Source organism: Topomyia yanbarensis, chromosome 2 (assembly GCF_030247195.1).
Source record: "Topomyia yanbarensis strain Yona2022 chromosome 2, ASM3024719v1, whole genome shotgun sequence".
Taxonomy (NCBI): Eukaryota; Metazoa; Arthropoda; class Insecta; order Diptera; family Culicidae; genus Topomyia; species Topomyia yanbarensis.
The window spans coordinates 222,524,452-222,544,801 of NC_080671.1; the positions used below are offsets into that span (position 1 = coordinate 222,524,452).

Below are 20,350 nucleotides of genomic sequence, written 5' to 3' on the forward strand. Positions count from 1 at the left end.
TAAAAATTTCAGTATATTTTCTATCTGCAACATGTAAACCCTTAAGTATACCAATTAATTGGTATACGAATTGGAATAGGTTCGCCAAATTTTGGAAGAAGTCTATAAAATAACCCCTTGAAAACTACCTAAAAATTGGTGTAGTTCGATGCAATAAAAAAATCCCCTAAAATTAAATTTGCCTATTTATGTGAAACACAGTGAATAATACGTACAATAAAGACCCATTTTTATCAATCTCATGGTGTATTTTAGGCTGACAAAATGGGAACATTGACTAAATCGGGCAATTTTTTTCTTTATAATAAACTGAAGCTGTTAAAATATTGTACCCGTTCCTTGATGTAGGCTGACAACTATTTCTGCACTATGCTATATTTCGCATAGGCCTGCTAAGCCAAGACAAGTTTCGGCTTCACTTGTGTCTCATCGGCATAAACAGAACTTCTGCTCGAACGGGACATCACGTTTGATCAGTCGTTTGATTGAAACACATAGTGTGTTTTAGTTTTAAGGGATTTGCGTCAAGCCGGCGCTAATCTATTCCGACAATACGTTAGTGTCGGTTTCTGATGAGGCGAAGCCGAAACGCAACATAGTATGAACTATTTCTGATTATGATGTACTTTTTATTTTTGCATATTTCCATCTTCATGATAAGGAAAGCATGCTCAAGAAAGGATTTACTCGAATTCAGTCTTGTTCGTCTGCTAGAGCCCATCAAACATATGTTCATATTTGGCTGATAAAATCGGGGTTTCAATGTATTATAATAGATATTCAGCATTCGAAGAAGTTTCTTGTGAACGAGTGTAGAACGACTTTGTTTCTACTTACTTGAAGTCAGCGGCGTAGCCAGAAATTCGGTTTGGTGAAAATCGATCATACTGTCCAAACGGCATAATTCCGAAACCGTAATTTTTGAAGTTTTAAAATTATGCAGAATTAATTTTTCAGAAAATAGTAACAGAGTTCGTGTCTTTAGCGAATTTGTTGAGACTTTATTGTAGTCATGAATGTTAACCTGAGAAAATTCTTGGACGATATACTGTCAAAATTATTTTATCAAATGATGCGCTGTTTAACGTTTGAGAAACTCATCGAAGATACTATACCTCCGAAATTGGCGGTTTCAAAATGATACTATCTTGACCTTAAATTACTGTTTTTGAACATTTGACCTATACATATAATTAATCATACAACAAAAATCACATGCTCATCAAAATCGATCAGAATGCAGATCTGCTAGAGTCGAATGGATATCGTCATTTTTCGTAAATTTCTCTCCTCCTGTTATCCTCGTTATTAATCATACTACGTTTTCGTCTCAACTCGACGCATTCCCAAAATAAAAACCTGTTTTAATCCACTTAGTGGTGCAATTGTGCTTTTCTCATTTGTCCAGACTACGATTCCATGGCTGGTTATGTTCAATTAGGGATCGTCGCGGTTGCGGTAATTATCGCTACCGCGCGGTATTTACCGCACTCGCACCGCAAAATCTGCGGTGCGGTGAGACACTTTTTCCCGCAGATGCGGTGCGGGAAAATGCTTTTACCGCGCGGTTTTACCGTAACCGCACCGCAAAAAAATGATAAAGTGATAATTTTGATTGTTCTAATTGATAATGAAAGAAAATCTAGCCGTGTCCGAAATATTTTGACGCTATTATTTTTACGACATATTTTGGTTATTTTATACTTCTAAGTAAAACTTCATAAACTAACCATTTCAAATACATAAAATGCAAGATCCAAATAGAGACAAAATTATTAGATCATTTAAAAACATGTTTACTCTTAAATCCAATTTAAAAGTGAATCACTTCTCTCGATTTCTGTTGGAAATCGTGGCATTATGAATCGTTTTCGATATCAATTGGGTAAACAGGTGATCAAACGTGATCACCCTAGTGAGAAATGTTGGTGTATACCAAATTTTCCTCCTTAGGGTGAAATATAGCATAGTGCTTTCGCATAGGCCTGCTAAGCCAAGACAAGTCTCGGCTTCACTGTGTCTCATCGGCATAAACAGAACTTCTGCTCGGATGGGACATCACGTTTGTTCAGTCGTTCGATTGAAACACAAAGTGTGTTTTAGTATTAATGGATTTGCGTCAAGCCGGCGCTAATCTATTCCGACAAAAAGTTAGTGTCGGTTTCTGATGAGGCGAAGCCAAAACGCAACTGTGTAAGAAATAAGGATTTGTGCCCTCAAGTGCAAAGACTGGTTTTACCAACAAATTTTCACCCTAGTGAGAAATTTTGGTGTTTACCAAATTTTCCTCCTTAGGGTGAAATATAGCATAATGCTACATAACTTTTTTTCGCGTACTTCCATTCAAATTACTATAATTTTCTACCAAATTAGGTCCTAATATTTTTCAGTCAAGACTATTTTGTAGCTTTTTTGAAGCTTTTGTTGCCAAATATCACATAGTTTGACTCCCGTTCACTTCAATTGAAGTTTTTGCCATTGGCTCTTTGACAAAATATTAGAGGAAAATATATTAAATGCTAGAACTTTCGAACTAGCATTTAGAAAATTACACTTCATTCATTTTTAAAGGGAGCAATCTTAGTTTTTAAATGATAATACATCTGTTTCTTGAAGAATGCGGAAGTTGGAGTTTTGGGATATTTTGTCCGTAAAACCCCCTATTTTTTAAAATCATTTCTGCTGTATGCTACAAACCATACATTTTTTGCAGTTTTTCTAATGTTCAATAATTCTGTGCCGGTTGAGACCGAACTCCTGATTAGATGTAATGTATAGGCAATTTTTTTTTCATCAAATATGGCGTTAATGAAATACAATATGTTTTTATTTCACTGTATTGGAATATATGCGCTACTATATATTTTTTTGGTGAAATTCCGTTAAGAATGAAAGGTAGTTTACTACGTAAATGCGAAAATCATCCATTTCATTTTCATATGTCAAAAACATTGAAAATGTGAAAATTTAAAGAAAAAAATATGCAACTTCATTTCTTATTACATTTTTATTCCACATTTTTCAATTAACTGAAGGGTTGCTAAAATAAAAGTTTTCCTATTACTGCAGTAGAACGTTTTTGAATGTATAATGTTTGCCTTAAAATGTATGAAATTTTATTAATAGAAAATGCAAAAGTTGATTTTTTCATAAACATTACATTCTGAGGAGTCTCTTAAAGTTAAATTTCGTGTGAATAAGAATAACATTTTATTATATATGGATACACAAATGCACAATTCTTCAACACCATTTTTAAAAATATAAAAATTTTACCGCATTTACCGCATTACCGCGCGGTGCGGTGCGGTAAATAAAGTGCGGTTGCGGTAAGCGGTGCGGTTTTATTATTTTTTTGCGGTTGCGGTGCGGACAATCCATTTACCGCCCACATCCGCATCGCGACGAACCCTATGTTCAATACAATGGTGGAAAGTAATATTTCATGTTCAGTACGATTTGCACATACATACAATGGATCGATAGCCACGATCTTGAGATACTATGTGATAGCAACACCTCACTGCATACTCCCTCCGGGCCGGTATGATTGACGATTTTTAGAGTGATTGCATAACCTTTCTATATGAGAAAGGCAAAAATGTACCAAAGTCCAAAAAAGTCAATTTTTGTCAAACATTTTTTTGAGTTTACATCAAATCTCAATGTTTCATGCATTTTAAAGTCATTTGGCATCGAAAATACAAATTTGATTTTGAAAATTTTTCATTTCAGTTTATATGGGAATTTGCTGTCTGATTGCACTCTTCAACTCGTAACTCCGGAACCGGAAGTCCAATCCATAAAAAATTCAATTGCATCCGATGGGAAGGTTGTACCTTTCATTTGAGACTAACTTTGTGCAAATCGGTTCAGTCGTCTCTGATTAACAGAGGTCACATTTTTTCAACATACACACATACACACACATACATACACACACTCCTCCAGAAGTAGTACCGAGAGGAAGTTCCTGGGAGGAATGATGGCGGAGCCCAATGGAGTTTAGTCGGTATTAACGGCTAGTCACCATTCGAGCCCGACACGCCCCCAGTGCACCCCGTGTGGTAGATTGGACCCTACCAATAGCACGTGTACTGGGCTAGGACGTAAAGGTCTTCTCCATTGTAACAAAAAAAATACATACACACACTGACATTTTCCGATCTCGACGAACTGAGTCGATTGGCATATGACACTCGGCCCTCCGGGTCGGGATTAGATTGACGAATTTTAGAGTGAATGAGAAAGGCAAAAACATTTTTAGCAAATGTTGAAAGTTATGCATTTTTTTGGTGAGCAGTTCTATGTTTCATAGACATTAAATCAATTTTAACTTCGCTTTCTATTAAATAAAGACCCTTATTACAGTGCATCTCTACAAAAGCGAGCTCAATTTGAAAAGAAATCTGAGGATTATGATTGATTACAGAACTCTGGAATTTTCTATTGGAATGTTTTCAGGCAGGAATTTGATATTGATGCTATTAGACAACTGTGAAATCAAGACCAATAGATCAGTTGCATATCAGGACCCCATTCCGACAATTTGTCAAAAGTCCTCATGATGTTTACAACAACAGGTTATCAATGTACGGATCAGATAGTTGTTATTGTAATATTGGTTGGTTGGTTGTTTATTACGGGCTTTAACATACTTGGTCATTCACCTGAGAAGATAATAAAGTGCATATATATTATTACATTTCATTGTGAATTTCATTGGCGATATTCTAAAGGCTGACTGATAGGTTGTTCGTTCTGGGTCGCTGGCGTGCTTTGAATTTTGGAATATTGCAGAACGGATGAGGCTAACAGTCCGTGGAAGTACCTACAATTTCTCGAGCAGCTCGGCGTCTCTCAAGATCGAAATAGTTATCTCCTCACTTGACGGGTCGTTGGCCAGAATGTCTCGGATTGAAGACGGTAGTTGATGAAGGTTTCGGAGGTTTTGAAATTCTAGACAATCTACCAGAAGATGTTCCACGGTGCGTCTGGTTTGGCATACCTGGCAGACGGGGGGGTCAGTTCGAGTGATCGTATGTGCGTGAGTTATTTTGGTGTGCCCCACTCGTAGGCGGGAAAGGGCTCTCTGTTCGAGTCTGTTACTCCGGTCGATCCATCGTTCCGGACCTCCCTGGACTTTCTTGGAGGTGGCCGGGTTGGCTCCTCCAGTGGTTAATAAAGTGAGCTATGGTTTCTGCTTTGAAGTAGGAGATGATATCCGTCGATGGGACTAATTTGGTCAGCAATCTTCAGGCCTGTCTCCCACAAGTTGCCAATGAGTCGGCTTCCTCATTTCCGCTGATCCCGCAGTGACGGGGTACCCAGCATATAGTAGTCAATGAATCGCAGGTGTCCTTTATGACCTGTATGTAAGGGTGGCGTGATGCTCCCGTTTCCAGGGCGGATATGACCGACATAGAGTCTGTCAGAATGCTAGTCGGTATTCCCTCTGGTCTCCTTGCAATCGCGAGACTGATGGCAGCAGCTTCTGCCGAGAAAACGGATCAGCTTGTGGGGAGGCGGTAGTTCCTATTCCGCAGACGCCAACTCCAACTTTTTGGTTCGGGAATCGTTGGTTTTTCAGCTCTAGGAATTTGGCCTGAGCGACCTCGGGGGGAGGGTCTGCTCCCAGTGACCTGGATAGGTTGGTGTTGGTGTTCGGACTTCTCGTGTACCAGAGACAGTCCCGGGTCCTGTGGAGACGAGCTATTTCTGGGAGGTCTGTGCCGGTGTATTCCAGGAATATATTTTGAGCCGTTTTCAGGAGGGCACAAGAGCCACCGGAGGTCCTTTCGAGAAATCCCAGAGCGCGCCTGAGTATGATGCTAGCGGCCACCCACCGAAAGGGGGGAATGCAAGCTTCGACATAGGCTGCTTCGACGGGAGTGCTCGGCAGTAGGTTAGAGGCCAACGGAGTCGTTCCGTTGTACAGGGGAGCAAGGATCCTCATAAGCCCTTCCATATTGTGGCTGGTTATTTCAATACCGTAAAATATTTTGCTGTTGATGAGCGCACTGCTGACGTTCAGAGCAGTTCTCCTGTTCCATGTCGGATGCCGGGCACTGATGGTTCGAATGAGGCGTTTCCTGCTTTCACAGTCTCGTTTAACAGTCTCGAAGTGCGATACGAAAGTTAAACGGCGGTCCAGCGTGATACCGAGTATTTTTGGTTCTCTGCAGAAAGGGATAAGTGTATTTCTGAGCTTGACCGGTCTATCAGTGGCTAGATGATAGGAATTGCAACAGTGTGATACTGAGCATTTGGCGGCGGCTATGTTGAACCCCACTGTTTCAGCCCATTTTCCGGTGGCGTTTACTGCGGCTTGAAGCTTTATCCGCACTCGAGCGGTCGATCCTCCCACTACGACGATTATGATGTCGTCGGCGTAGACGAAAACATAAACTCCACCCGGTAGAGATGCAAAGAGGGAGTTCATGCTGACGAGAAATAAAGTGACGGCGAGGACGGATCCCTGTGGGATACCGTTTTCTTCCACATACGTTCCGGATTGTAGGCTACCGACTCCTACTCGGAAGACACGATTGCTGAGGTAGTCCTTGATGTAGTTTCCAAGGTTACCGGTGACTCCCCAATTAGCTAGTTGCCGGAGAACCCCCTCGCGGTAGACTGTGTTTTAGGCCTTGGCGATGTCCAATATAGCTATGTCGGCATGCAGGTCGTCCGTCAGAGCCTGCCGGAGAATTTCTCCAAATGATCCGAGGTGGGTCCAGTCCCTCCACCCTTGCGAAATGCGAATTGGCGCTGGTCAAGATGGGAGTTTTCTTCGAGGTAGGTCATAAGCCATTTGTTGACCATCCGCTCCATAGTTTTTGCTATGCAGGGGAGCAGGCTAGTCGGCCAGAAGTCATTCGCCGTACGAGGAGTGTTACTCTTCTTTGGTATGGGAATTACAAGGGTCGTTTTTCAAGAAGATGGGATGGGTTGACCATTCCAGATGCGGTTCAAACATTCCAATAGCACTCTTCTAGCCTCGGGTGGAGCATGCTGCAGCATAGGGTAGCCGACATAATCTAGTCCGGCGGAGTTGCCGTGAGCGGTAGCGAGTGCCGCTGTTAATTCTATCCCAGAGAACGCTCTGTTGAAGTCTTGTCCTGAGTCCGGTGAGAAGGATATAGGCACTCTTCCGAGTCTACTGCATCGTGCTAAAATGGTTGGAGGGAGGGCAGCGTCAGAGGATAACGAACTGAAGTGTTTGCCGAAGTCTTTGGCAATTACTCGGGGTTTGACTGTTGTGGTTCCGTTGACTTCGAGGGAGAAGCCGACTTGCCTTCTTTTCCCACTGAGAGCGTTAACTCTCCTCCAAATCTCAGTGGTGGAAACATCGGGAGATATCCCTTGGAGAAAAGCGTTCCAGCTCCTGCTCTTCGCAACCTCGATGGCCTTCCTGGCCCGGTTTCGTGATCTACGAAACTGCAGCCCTTTGTTCTTTCATGGGGTGGTTATCAGGGGTCTTTTTCAGTATCCGGAGTGCTTTGCGGCGGTCTTTGATGGCTTGCCTGGCCTACGGGTTCCACTAGTGGGTGGCTCGGGGTGGAGGTTTGCCACTTGTACGAGGAATACTGCGCTCGGCGGCTTGAACCAGTTTAGCCATTAGTTGGTCGGGTGTGTATTCGCGGCCTGGTGCGAGAGAGTCCGAGACTGCCTCTTCCTAGGCTACCCAGTCCGCCTGATCGTATAGCCAGCACTGACGGAGAGTCGTGGTTGGTGGTATGCGATCGTACGTTATTTGAATTGGGAAGTGGTCGCTATTTCCGGTGTCTGCGAGAACGGACCAACCACAGGCCCTAGCGAGCTCCGCGGAGCAGAAAGATATGTCCAAGACGGAAGAGTATTGGCCTCTGATATAGGTGAAGCTTCCGTTGTTAAGTATAATAGCGTTACATTCTTCCATGACTTTGGCAATTTGGCTGCCCCGTTTGTCGCTTCTACCAGATCCCCACAGCAGATGGTGGGCGTTGAAGTCCCCCATCACCAGGAAGGGGGTGTCTAGTTGCTCCAGCATGTTCTTCAGTTTTGAACCGATATTGCGCACTCCGGCGATGTTTTTTTTTACAATGGAGAAGACCTTTACGTCCTAGCCCGGTACACGTGGTATTGGTAGGGTCCAATCTACCACACGGGGTGCACTGGGGGCGTGTCGGGTTCGAATGGTGACGCTGCCATTAATACCGACTAAACTCCATTGGGCTCCGCCATCATTCCTCCCAGGAACTACCTCTCGGTATTACTTCTGGGGGGATGGCTGTACTAAATGTACTCATTCACTCTCACTCACGCGTTCATACGTCCTGTATGAGGCTTACTTGGGTGCTCTCTCAATCGCACTTTGATTCGCTCTCAAACACTCCCACATGAGGCTGACTTTTGTGCTCACCTTTTTCATTCCTTGCGAGGCTGACTTGTGTGCTCACCTTACTCATTCCTTGCTAGGCTTACTTTTGTGCTCGCCCCACCCATACCATGTGAGGCTGACTTGGGTGCTCACCCTATCACCTGATTCACTCTCGATCGTGCCACTCTATTGTGCCTCTGTCACTCCCCCTGGCATCCCGGCGGGGATGTAGACATCTGACCGGATAGGATATGGTTCGTGCCACGACTATAAGCTCAGTGTTGAGTTGTACCGGTGTTGTTGGTATGTCGGTCCGGATGCCGAGGCCAATGGTCTGAAAGATGTTATCTCCGCTTCTAGCCTCCCACGAGTACCGGTTGCCCAGCCACGGTCCGGGATTGGTCCCGTCCCGGATATGAGTTTCTTGGAGAGCCAAGCATATTGGTTGATGTTGAGCAATTTCCAACTGTAGATCCCCTAAGCAACCCCGGAGGCTGTTCATGTTTCACTGTAAAGCGAGTGTAAGCCGGAGAGTGGAGTCGTTCTCATTGATTGATTTGCTAAAATTGTCCGGACTGAGTCTGTGTTCCGCGGTTGGTTGGTTCCGATAAGGTGTGCGGTCGGACGCTCTTTCCTTGCTTCCTCTGACAGGAGCGTTACCATGGGGTTTCGGCTCGACGATAATATCGCTGCTTTGTGAGATGGGACTCCATTCTGTTTAGGTTAGCTCGGTGGTCCTCCTAAACGGACTTCCGTTCGTGAACAGGACAGCGGGCGGGGAATGGTTGTATTCGATGGACAGTGAGTGATCGTTGCAGTCTGGAAAGGCGGCAGAGGCGATAATCTGGTCTAGGTTGTGTGAATTGGGGAGGCGACTTACCCGGATGGGAGCCGGGTCCCCTGCATCGGCAGCCGCCGGAGGCTCGTCGACTATGGTCGGTACTACCCCGGACAGGGCCGATGCAGGAGGAAAGGCTTTCTCCCTGACTGGTGCTACAGAGGTCATGAGGAGCGTACCTCGGTTGGGGGTGGTGCTCGAGTGGGCTAGCAGACTGCCCTTCCAGAGACCACAGTGGGTATGGCAAGGGGCCCGCAGGGGTGGGGTTAGGTGTTACTTCGATCGGTTGCCAGTTGTGGAATCTCATTGTATGCCAGGAGCATCCGGCGATGGGACTTGGTGCCCGGTGGGCAGGGCTTTTGTTGTGGTCCCTTCCATTCGTTAGTTGCTTTGTGTTGGTGTTCATCCTTAGGCATCGGTTTCCTTTCGTTGTTTGCCCTGCGACAAGGTAGGGGTGTAGATGGGCTGAATTGTCTAGAAGCGGTTCAGGGGCGTACGGCTGTTCTTTGATGGGAAAATGTATGTTGCATATGAGGCGTACCTCTGTCGGTGGTGGTGTTTAAGTGGACTAGCGGATTGTCCTTCCAGGGACCGCCGTGGGTATGGCAAGGGGCCCGCAGGGGTGGGGTTAGGTGTTACTTCGGTCGGTTGGTGCCCGGTGGGCTGGGATTTCGGTGTAATACTTATTATTTGTTGGTTGATATGTATTGGTGTTCGTCACTGGACGTTGGTTTCCCTTCGTTGTGTGCCAGTCGGGATGGCAGGCGAGTTGATGTGCTGAGCTGTCTGGAAACAGTTCAGAAACGTACGGCTCTTCGTTGGTTGGAGAAGGTGTGTTGCGACTTACCCGGGCGAGGGTCGGGTCCCTTGCACCAACAGCTGCCAGAGGATCGTCGACTGTGGTCGGTACTACCCCGAACAGGGCCGGTACAGGGGGTAAGGCTTTCTCCCTGACCAAGCAGCTGGCTGTTTCGGATGGTTTGTTGGGGACTATTTCCCTGCGTGAGCTACGGTGTTTCATGGGTTTGTTGGTATGGTGGTTGTTGTTTAGAACAGTGTCAGTTGCAGTTGTAGTTGGATCTTTTGTTCGTGTTGGGTCATTCACTTTTGCTGTTTGTTGTGTTTGTTGCATAGTTTGGCTTAGTGTTTTGTTTTGCTAGTTTGCGATCTAACTGCTGTTGGTATTTTCGTTGTTTTTCAATCCGAAATGAGTTCGGTGCAGTCCACGGGGTTTCCGCATTTTTTGTTCTACGATTGATTAGGTTTTGGTTTTTTAGGTGCGGTTCCCTCCTGGGTGTTTCCGGTTGGGTTGCTTTGGTGTTGTTTGTTGATAGGGCTGCGAGATTTGTCTGTGCTATCGGCACGGTGCTCTTGTTTGCTTCTGTTACGGCTGGATCTCCTTTCACCGGAGCTTGGAGTTTCTGGGGTTGCTAGGTAGGTTTGCATTCTATCGCTCGAGGTTAATCTCGGGTCTCGGATGTTTGCCGGGGGGCCCATCGGCTTGGAGGATTCGCCTGCTTTTTTGGCAATAAGATGTTTTTAATGTCTTCTCTTAACGCCGCCATTTCAGTTTTTAGTTCCTTATTTTCTTTTCTCGATGAGGTTAATTCATCGTTGAGTCTTTTGATTTCATCGTCCTTGGGTGCCGCCGGCGATCGGTTTGCTACCAGTTTCTTGAGTTTGTCGACCTCCTCCGTTAGTGCGCGTATGGTTATATCCCTTTCATCAGTTGTTGGCGTGAGAAAGAGAGTACCAGGAGCGGTGTGTTTACAGGGCTCTTGTCAAACATTTTGGTGATCCTTCGAACCTCTATGACCCTTTGCTCTTTCAGCGCTTCCAAAAGGGACGACGTCTCCATGTTGGTGGTGTCAAGGTCAAATAGTAGGCCTTGGACTTTATTTAGGAAGGGATGCGGAATAATTTCGACCTTCTGTCCATCGGCTAACTGATCTCTTTTCAGCTGTCTGTCGTATGCCCTCTTGGAGGAGATTAGGAGGGCGTATTGGGTACCTCTCGCTTCTTTCACCGCTGAGACATATTTTGTTGGTTCCGTTTCTAGGGCGTTCTTGAGGGTTAAGTGGATCAAGAATGGGTTAGTAGGGAGCTTCCCGCTTATCCCATTTTAGTCTCCAGCTGCGCGCAGTAACAGCGTTTGGTGGTCGATATTGTCACCAGAGTTTAGGTACGGTGGGATCGTCCGACTGGGTGATGGCCCCCCTCCCGGGGGCCATTGATTTGCACTCATGAAATCGGTTACACGATAATTTGTTTTCTTTGGAAAGAAATTACCTGGTAGCTGTGTGTTCCTACGTAGGGCGGTCTCCCCTATGTAGGTCGGTTCCTCTACTGTAGCATTACTGTACCCTAGAAGGTAGGACTCGTCCTTCTATAGTACCTCGTTCGGTTGGGGTTTGTCACTAGATACTCATAGAAGTCACTTCACACGCACACACCGACTATCCGATTTGAATCTTTCCCGTTTAGGGTTCGCCACTTCACACGCGTACAAGTCGCCGACGGACAACGCTATTATGGGGGAGCAAGTTTTTACTTAGTTTGAATTTTCAACTTGGTGGAGGCGCGAGGAGTTCACCGATTTCAAATTGCCTACTTACGATTCTGCACTTCTGATACCTGCTACTATTTTCACTTTACTTTTTTTCTCGCAGAAAAGCCGTAGTATACCTGGAATTTGGCTGGTTCGGATCGGAGGCGATCTTTTGACGGCTTTGCGTCGGGGTAGCGCAGACCCGCCAGGAGGCGAAGTACGGAGCACTTAGGTTTCGCACTACTGATCAGCTGATGGGGCACTTCACTCGCGTAACTGTTACTGGGATATCGAAATACCGCGGCTAATGGTGTCGGATGGCTGAGGCCGAGATTGAAAAAGAGATCCGGGTGGCGCAGGCCGAGCACTTGGTTGTTCGAACAAGAACAGGGCCAGAGCAAAAAGATAACTCAACCGATCACTCCGGGTGGTTGATATGATCTTATTGTAATATTGAATTAAATCAGTCAGCATCAATAAATTTTCAACTTCAATCCAATATTTTTTTGGGTGTGGGGGGGTTGTATGGCGTTAAACCCCAAAACCTTCTCTTGGCTATGCCGTTGCTTGGAGTTATTTATTTCGCTTTTCATTTTTCGATATGTTTCAGATCGATCCAATGGTTATAAGTTAGAAAAATTGCAATCAGAAGGTGAACATTTTTGCACTAATAAGTTATCAAGTTCCTTCCAGACAACTTGGAAGTGTTCGGTAATTATTTCTAGCGGTTGTAGATAGAAAAATGAAATACAAAATTCGTTTTATCGAAATAATGTTTGGCTTATTTCAATGGATTATTACTATATTGAACAATAAATAGGCGACAAAGGGTAATCCACAAACAACAAGCCATAACTTTTAAAGTATTCAAAATAGATATTTAAAATCTTCAGTAAAGTTATTCGCAAAAGTAAGAGCTACAAATTTGCTGAAGGCATCATTTCGATATAATCACTTCCAAGAAAATTTGTGAAAATACCTCACTCATAGGGGGATTAATCAGCAAAAGCACAACACCAAAAGAAAAGGCATATTGCCTCCATTAAATTCTCCGAAGATACTATTGACCTAAAATAAGCCGTTTTGGCGTTAATAATAGATTACATGTTTTTGGTCATATTTCTGGCAATGGGAAATGAATAAAATCTTTCGTCCTCATTTAATGTTAAATATCTCTTTTGATAATAGTCCGATTTCAACAATATATAGCTTGTTCGAAAGGTATTTGTATAAGCTGTCTAAAAATATATAAAGTGTTAATCTATGTTATCAATTTAGGCAGATAATTTTAAAAAAACTGCAAAAAACTCCATTTTTACGCATTCAAACATTCATATCATGGAAACTAAACATCATAATCAAAAATAAATTAATAGCGTTCTTACTGTTTGATAGGTCTTTTATTAAAAATTCATTTGGATAAGATCGGCCATTGCTGAGAAACACGAATGAGAGTTTGTCCGTTACATACACACACAGACACACACACGCACACAGACATTGTCCCAAATAGTCGAACTGAGTCGATTGGTATATAAGACTCGGCCCTCCGGGCCTCGGAAAAAATCTTGAAAGTTTGAGCGAATTCTATATATTTCTTTTATAAGAAATGTAAAAATGATTTATTAAAAAAAATGGTTAAATTTTTTTGTTTTCTGTTTATTGTTTTTCTAACGTTGAAACGTATTAGAAATATATCATCGACATATTTAAAAAATGAGGTTTTGTGTATTCTTATATAGTGAACAACATCTAAACGTATTTATTACTATTCCAGATGATTCGATAAAGTCTCGTGGATCACCAAAGGCCACCATTGTGTATATACATGGTGAATCGTATGAATGGAATTCCGGAAATCCATATGACGGGTCCGTGTTGGCAGCGGATGGCAACGTGATTTTTGTAACGATAAATTTTAGGCTAGGTATATTTGGTAAGTTATGTCATTGAAAGTTGAAACTAACTTTAATCATTTAGGCCACATTTTACACAAACATAACAACGCAATGGATTATTTTTTGGTTTCTGTTATGCATTATTATTATGAAGCATGAACGTTAAATAACTGAATAAAGACCCGGCATTTCAGTTGTTTTGTTTATCATTTATCTGTGAGCAAATACTATAGAATAACAATGTAGTCCACCTCTGCATTTCTTAAAAGATACCACATTAGCGCCACAATGGCACAAAAGCTTACTAGTTCACAGTAGCTGTACGTAATGGCAATTAACAGTACATTACAAAATATTATAGTAGAAGAGTTTGTTTATTATTCAACTGCGGTGATTTTTTGCTTTATAGTTGACTTTCTACGTCGTGTATATATAAATAAAACGAGTTGGTTTTGAATTATCCGACGTTTCGGTCGTTTTTGGTGGCCTTTTCCAAGGAATATCACGGTGCCTGGTAAAAAATATTTTGACCAAAAACAATACTATCGCTAAACTACTCACTAATCGAAAGCTTAGATGCTCCTCTTTCATCTCAGCATAACTTTGAAATGTTCTATCGGGGGGTCTAGAACATTTTTTTAACATTTTGATGGTCAATCTTGATGTAGGACTTATGTCTTTCTTTATTGTACTGGGTGTCATATTATTATTTTCAAAACGGAAGCGTTACGTACACTTTGAACCTTAATAACTTTCCTTCTGCTGAACAAATTGCTAATCTTGTTTCACAAATCGAAAGGACAACGTTCAACGCTTGCTACCTATACGTTGTTGGCAATATAAAACTTGTTTAAATAGTTCAAAAATTACTTTTAATGCAAATCAACATTAATGATGGAACCTATAAATATGTGTGTCACAGCTTTTCTCAAAGTCAGACGTGTGTAAGACGCAGTATAGAACGGAAGTGCGTGCTAGCAGAGTTAAAAATATTCAAATTCATTGAATGAAAATTGATCATATTCAGCCGCATTCATTTTCAATATTCAGTGACGCAGCTGAAAACGTCAAACGAACAAACCGCCCAGTCATCCATGCAGATTTTTATTCGGTAGGTCCTGGCCCAATATAAGTGATGATGACTGTTGTTTCATAAGCTTTATCGACATTTGAAAACATTTTTCTAGATAATTAGTATAATGAATATATTGTACGATAATCAACTGAATGAATAAGATGGATAGTTGAATGAATATTTTTTCTACTCACCGCGAGTCGCAACAGGTTCATTTTCAGCCGTCAACAAAGAGCTTCGATTATTTTTAACTCTGCGTGCTAGGTCGTCGGTGTTGTGCTATCTTATGACAAGCGCCATTTAGCACATTTCGAGAAAAACGATTTTTAAAGTTTGAGATTAAATATCTTGAATCTTATAAATGATAGAAACAATTCAGAGAGGACAATCGATGCTTCTATCTATTCTGTATTAATCCTTCATATATTACGAAGATCGTTTGCTTATGTTACGAGTTTTTACTAAAAATGTAAACAAAAGTCGACCTCACACGTGTCATTGATGAAATTCGTGAAAATCTCGCCAGAATGAAAAATACAGTTAATAGAATTATTTCTGAATTTAAAAAAAACATAAAATAACATTCATTTCACATTATTGTCTCCTTATAAAAGTATAGGAATCTAGATAGAGATCCTATTCCAAAACTCCTTAACAAAATAAAACCGCCAACTGGATATATTTTTGATGGCAGGATCTTTTGGCTTCTCTAAAAATGCTGAACTGGTGCATATTTGCAACATCCTCAGTAGTCGTTGTTTTCGGAGCATTGCCGAAATGTTCCGTTTCCGCCACGGACTCCGATGCAGGTCGATAATTTGCAGGTTCCGCTACCATCCTTATTTTACAGGTTAACTCGCTTGAAATAATTCTTAAGGATTTTTAACCCATTCAAATTCAAATTCAATTTTGGAACGTGCTAAATGTCTTTTAGAGAATACTGTATATTAACCGACATTTGCTATTATATATCAGTTTCAATACCCCGGCATTTTGACTTTGACGCGTACTCTCTATTCAAAAGCAAATTTTCGAAATTCTTCATGAAATAGCCGGAATAAGTGTATCCTACATTGGCGAGATACACAAGAAAAAGACTTTCTTACTTTGGAGTGAATTCCAGAAATAAATTTTTTGATGACTTTTTGAGCACTGTAAATAGTGCCGCCAGCTTGCTTCGCGTGCAGCACCGTCAACTTACCCCAAACGCATATTTTATTTATTTATTTATTTATTTATTTATTTATTTATTTATTTATTTATTTATTTATTTATTTATTTATTTATTTATTTATTTATTTATTTATTTATTTATTTATTTATTTATTTATTTATTTATTTATTTATTTATTTATTTATTTATTTATTTATTTATTTATTTATTTATTTATTTATTTATTTATTTATTTATTCTTATTTTTCATCTGACCTGTGTTGGTCTACATGAAATGTTTCTAAAAACTATTTAAAAAATAACCTATGCAATTTTGTTTCTCAGATAGTTTTATACAGAAAAACTTGTTCCAATCCCCATACACAGTCATTTTAAGAAAAAACTGACAATTTCTCACCACGTTTCTTGCTAAGTAACCAAGCAGAATGACAAAATTCTGAAAAAGCCACTTTTTAGAGATTTTTAGACTAGTAATGTGGCATATCTACCAAATGGGACTTCCTGAATGGTTGGCATCGATGAAAGGAAATCATTTCTGTTTGTTATCGAGTCGGGTGTTCCCCAGGGAAGTCAACTAGGCCCGCTACTGTTTATATTATTCGTAAACGATTTGTGCTCCACTATACAGTCCCCTTAGTACAGCACATTGCAATGTCTACGGCCAAAGCTTATGCCGTATTGGGGTTCATCAAAAGAAACACGAAACAATACAACGATGTATATTGCCTAAAATCGCTCTTCTGCACACTTGTACGTAGCATTCTCGAGTACGGTGTACTTGTGTGGGCACCCTATCATGCTGTACAAATCAACCGCGTCGAACGAATTCAGTATCACTTTGTTCGTTATGCTCTGCAGGTACTATCTTGGACTGATCCTATTCGTCTACCGCCCTATGAACATCGATGCAATCTACTACGTTTACCGACTCTTGCTAGTCGGAGGATAATGCTGCAACGGCTCTTCGTGTTTGATCTTCTGGGAAACAATATAGATAGCCCGGAATTGCTGAGCCAGCTCCGATTCAACGTACCGCCTAGACCCACCAGACGAACTGATTTCTTTCGGTTACCGATGTATTGTACTCTATTTTCTCAAAACAATCCGTTCAATGTATGTTGTCGTAATTTTAATGATGTAGCTGATTGTATGATTTTAACCCTTGGGAAGGCAAGCTAAAATCCTAATATTAAAGGGCAAGGCGGGCCTCTCAGACCCGTTTAATTTCAAGCTCCTTTTTGCCTTTCTCATATAGAAAGGTAATGCAATCGGTCGAAACTTCGATTTTTTAACACAGACCCGCAGGGCCAAATCTCTTATACCATTCGACTCAGTTCGTCGAGATCGTAAAATGTCTGTATGTGTGTATATGTGTGTATGTATGGATATATGTATGTGTCAAACAATCTCACCGATTTTTCTCAGAGATTGCTGGACCGATTTGCACAAATTTAGTCTCAAATGAAAGGTACAGCCTTCCCATCGGTCGCTATTGATTTTTTTTATTGGTTCGACTTTCGGTTCTGGAGTTACGGGTTGAAGAGTACGATCACACAGCAAATATAGCACCATATAAAGTGGTACCACAGCGATGTCCAAATGATGCAATATATAATAAAATATGTGCAACATCACTTGACTTTGCAGTCTACATCATTAATGACCCACCGAAGGCGCTTCGACCACTTTGGCCAGCTATAACGGTTCTTGATGCCCCGGGGGAACTTACAAATTTCCTAAAATAATGTCATACCTATATCTCAGCGAATTCTTTACCGATCTTTACAAACTTGGTTCCAAATGAAAGGTACAGCATTGGCTGCTGTTCAATTTCTAATTGATCCGACTTCCGGTTCCGGAATTACAGGATGATGAGTACGAAAACGCAGCAAATCCCGACTTCAGACTATAATACTACGTTCACACTACGAGTTAAAACATGTTTTAACGCTATCTTGATGACATTTTTCTTGTTATAACGTGTTTTAACTCTGTAGTGTGAACATGGTATAAGGCGATGGATGTAAAAAGGTGAAAATTTTTCCCAAAAGGGTAGTATTCGGAAGATCACGTCGACCCTCGATTGGTTCTGAGATCTATTTTGTTTGAACACGACCAATAAATTTTTCTGGGTTGGTATTAATTTCTTCTGATGCATAACCGGAGTACATATTCAGATTCTTCTTCCGAGTCTGTATCATATTCATCGTCGGAAGTAATATCATTCGCATCTTCTTCTTCGCTTTGCAAATCGGTTTCAGAATCGTCTGCTGTTGAATTTGCTCGAATTTCTTCCATTATTTCAGATTTCTTGAGACGATTGAAAACATGGGCAGATCGTCTTATAGCCATTTCAATTTTTTGTTACTTCTAGATCCTACAATTTGAATGATTACGACAACTATAACACAAAGAATAGACAACAAAAATAGACAATAACGACAAAGTTAGGTTATGTTGTATCCAAATAATTGTCAAGTTGACCACAGTGGGTGAATTGAAAGTATTTACCCAAACAAATATGACACACGTCATTATCGTATGCTATTGTTTCTTTTAAGAAATGGTAAAAAGATAAAATCAATCAAAACTTGAAAAAAATACCTGCTAATATGAAGATGAACTCATCAAAATGTTTTTTTCAGATAAATATTGATGTATAAATCCCGTGGTATTCCTAGTAAATATTGCATGCACACCGGGCCAATCAAATCGACTACCACCGGAGAGAAGAAAAACGTTGTTGGAGGTTGTGGTGGTGAGAAGGTCAAAAAGCCAAAAGCTGCTGCTAAGAAACTGTCTGCGAAAAATGTTAACACTGCCACTGTAAACACTCCCACTAAAAATGCCACCAAAACACCGAAGGCTGTAGCGAACAAGCCGAAGACCTCAAACCCAAAGAAGGCCGCCAAACCGGCCAAGAAATTTACCGCCGGCAAGAAGTAAATTCACGCGTCTCTAATGTGTCTAGCAGTCCTTTTCAAGACTAACAAAATACTTGTTTAGAATTATTGGTGCTTAATTTTCGATAGTGCTGTTAATTCTTGATGGATTTGTGTCATAGTTATATGCAAACCATCTTTAGGAATTAATACATAATGGAAAAAGAATTTAATAAGGAAGTTTCTTCTATTAACTTGTATTAAGTTTGTGCTTGTTAATTCAGTACATTTACCAATGAATCATATAAGAAAATATTTTTCAAATTAATCTACAAACCCGAAGGTTTTTGCAAATCCTTCAAGAAAAATAGTGAATGTGGCAATCCTGACTCTAAGCGAAAGCTACATCAAATCGAATGATTAAAATATTTTCATTCACCGCACAACGGGATGGTATTCCACCTGCACCAAAAAATTAATAAAAGAGATCGCCAAAGAGTGCTCATTCGATATGAGCTGCGAAAGTTCGTATGTGTGTACGCAACAGAAACGAATCTCCGGCAATCGTTTCATAATATTCTCGTCCTATACCATCAACATAGTTATCTGCAAACCGTCCTTATTAGTTCGAATACAAAATGTAAAAAGAATTTAATTACAAAATTCCTTTTATTAACTTGTATTAAGTTTGTGCTTGGTAATTCTGCACCTTTACCAATGAATCATATAAGAAAATATTTTTCAAAATTATCTACAAACCCGAAGGTTTTTGCAAATCCTTCAAGAAAATTAGTGAATGTGGCAACCCTGCCACAAAGCGAAAGCTACACCAAAAAGAATGATGAACATATTTTCATTTATCGCATAAAATGATGGTCTTCTATCTGCACCAAACAGTTAATGAAATAGATTGACTTGATCCTAAGAGTGCTCATCCGACATGAGCAGCGAAAGAGGAATGCTCGTATGTTTGTACGCAGCAGAAACGAATCGCTGGCAAGGTTCGAATCGCTTAAAAATATTCGCGTCTTCTATCACCACATTTATCTGCAAACCGTCCTTATTAGGACGAATAAATAATGAAAATTTAGTGGTGGGCAATGTCCGGGACATAACCATGGTGTCGATGTAGAACTATTCGTTGGTTTATCATATTATTTTTTATGTTTATAACGACATTTAATTGGCAAGGGACTGGAAAATGAAGTATATTTTCAATATTAAGAGCTATAATACTCAAGGGAAAGCAAGGAGTTGAAGGAAGAACGGTTTAGAAAAGCGTAGAAAGGGTCATATGAGCAAGCTTAGAGTTTACCGGCGACTTAACCCTTTGTGTACTACCGCAGGATCTTTTGGCATTAGAAATGCGAATCACCTGAGTCTACGGCATGTCTAGACGAGCGTAAAGTAACTTGTTACGTCATGCTGTCAGAACCGATAAAATGTTAAGTCACGGTGAACTTTCACACTAAGCTTTTCACGACGTTGTAACTCATTGAATGAGCTAGTTTTTGCTAATTGCATGCCTAGGAGTTTATTTAATCGGCATATTGTGTTTGCATCAACAGTTGTGGCG

At 41.1% G+C, this 20,350-nt stretch overlaps 2 protein-coding genes across 2 annotated transcripts in view; both read left to right on the forward strand.

Moving 5' to 3' along the window:
* Positions 1–20,350, forward strand: part of LOC131678308 (neuroligin-1-like) — a 1,556,576-nt gene that overhangs the window by 357,783 nt on the left and 1,178,443 nt on the right. Inside the window, exon 2 of the mRNA XM_058958378.1 lies at positions 13,523–13,681. The gene's annotated coding sequence lies outside the window, so the exon portion shown is untranslated. The remainder of the gene's footprint in view (positions 1–13,522; positions 13,682–20,350) is intronic.
* LOC131678309 (uncharacterized) overlaps positions 1–20,350 on the forward strand; it is a 200,303-nt gene that overhangs the window by 93,415 nt on the left and 86,538 nt on the right. The gene's annotated exons all lie outside the window — the stretch shown is intronic.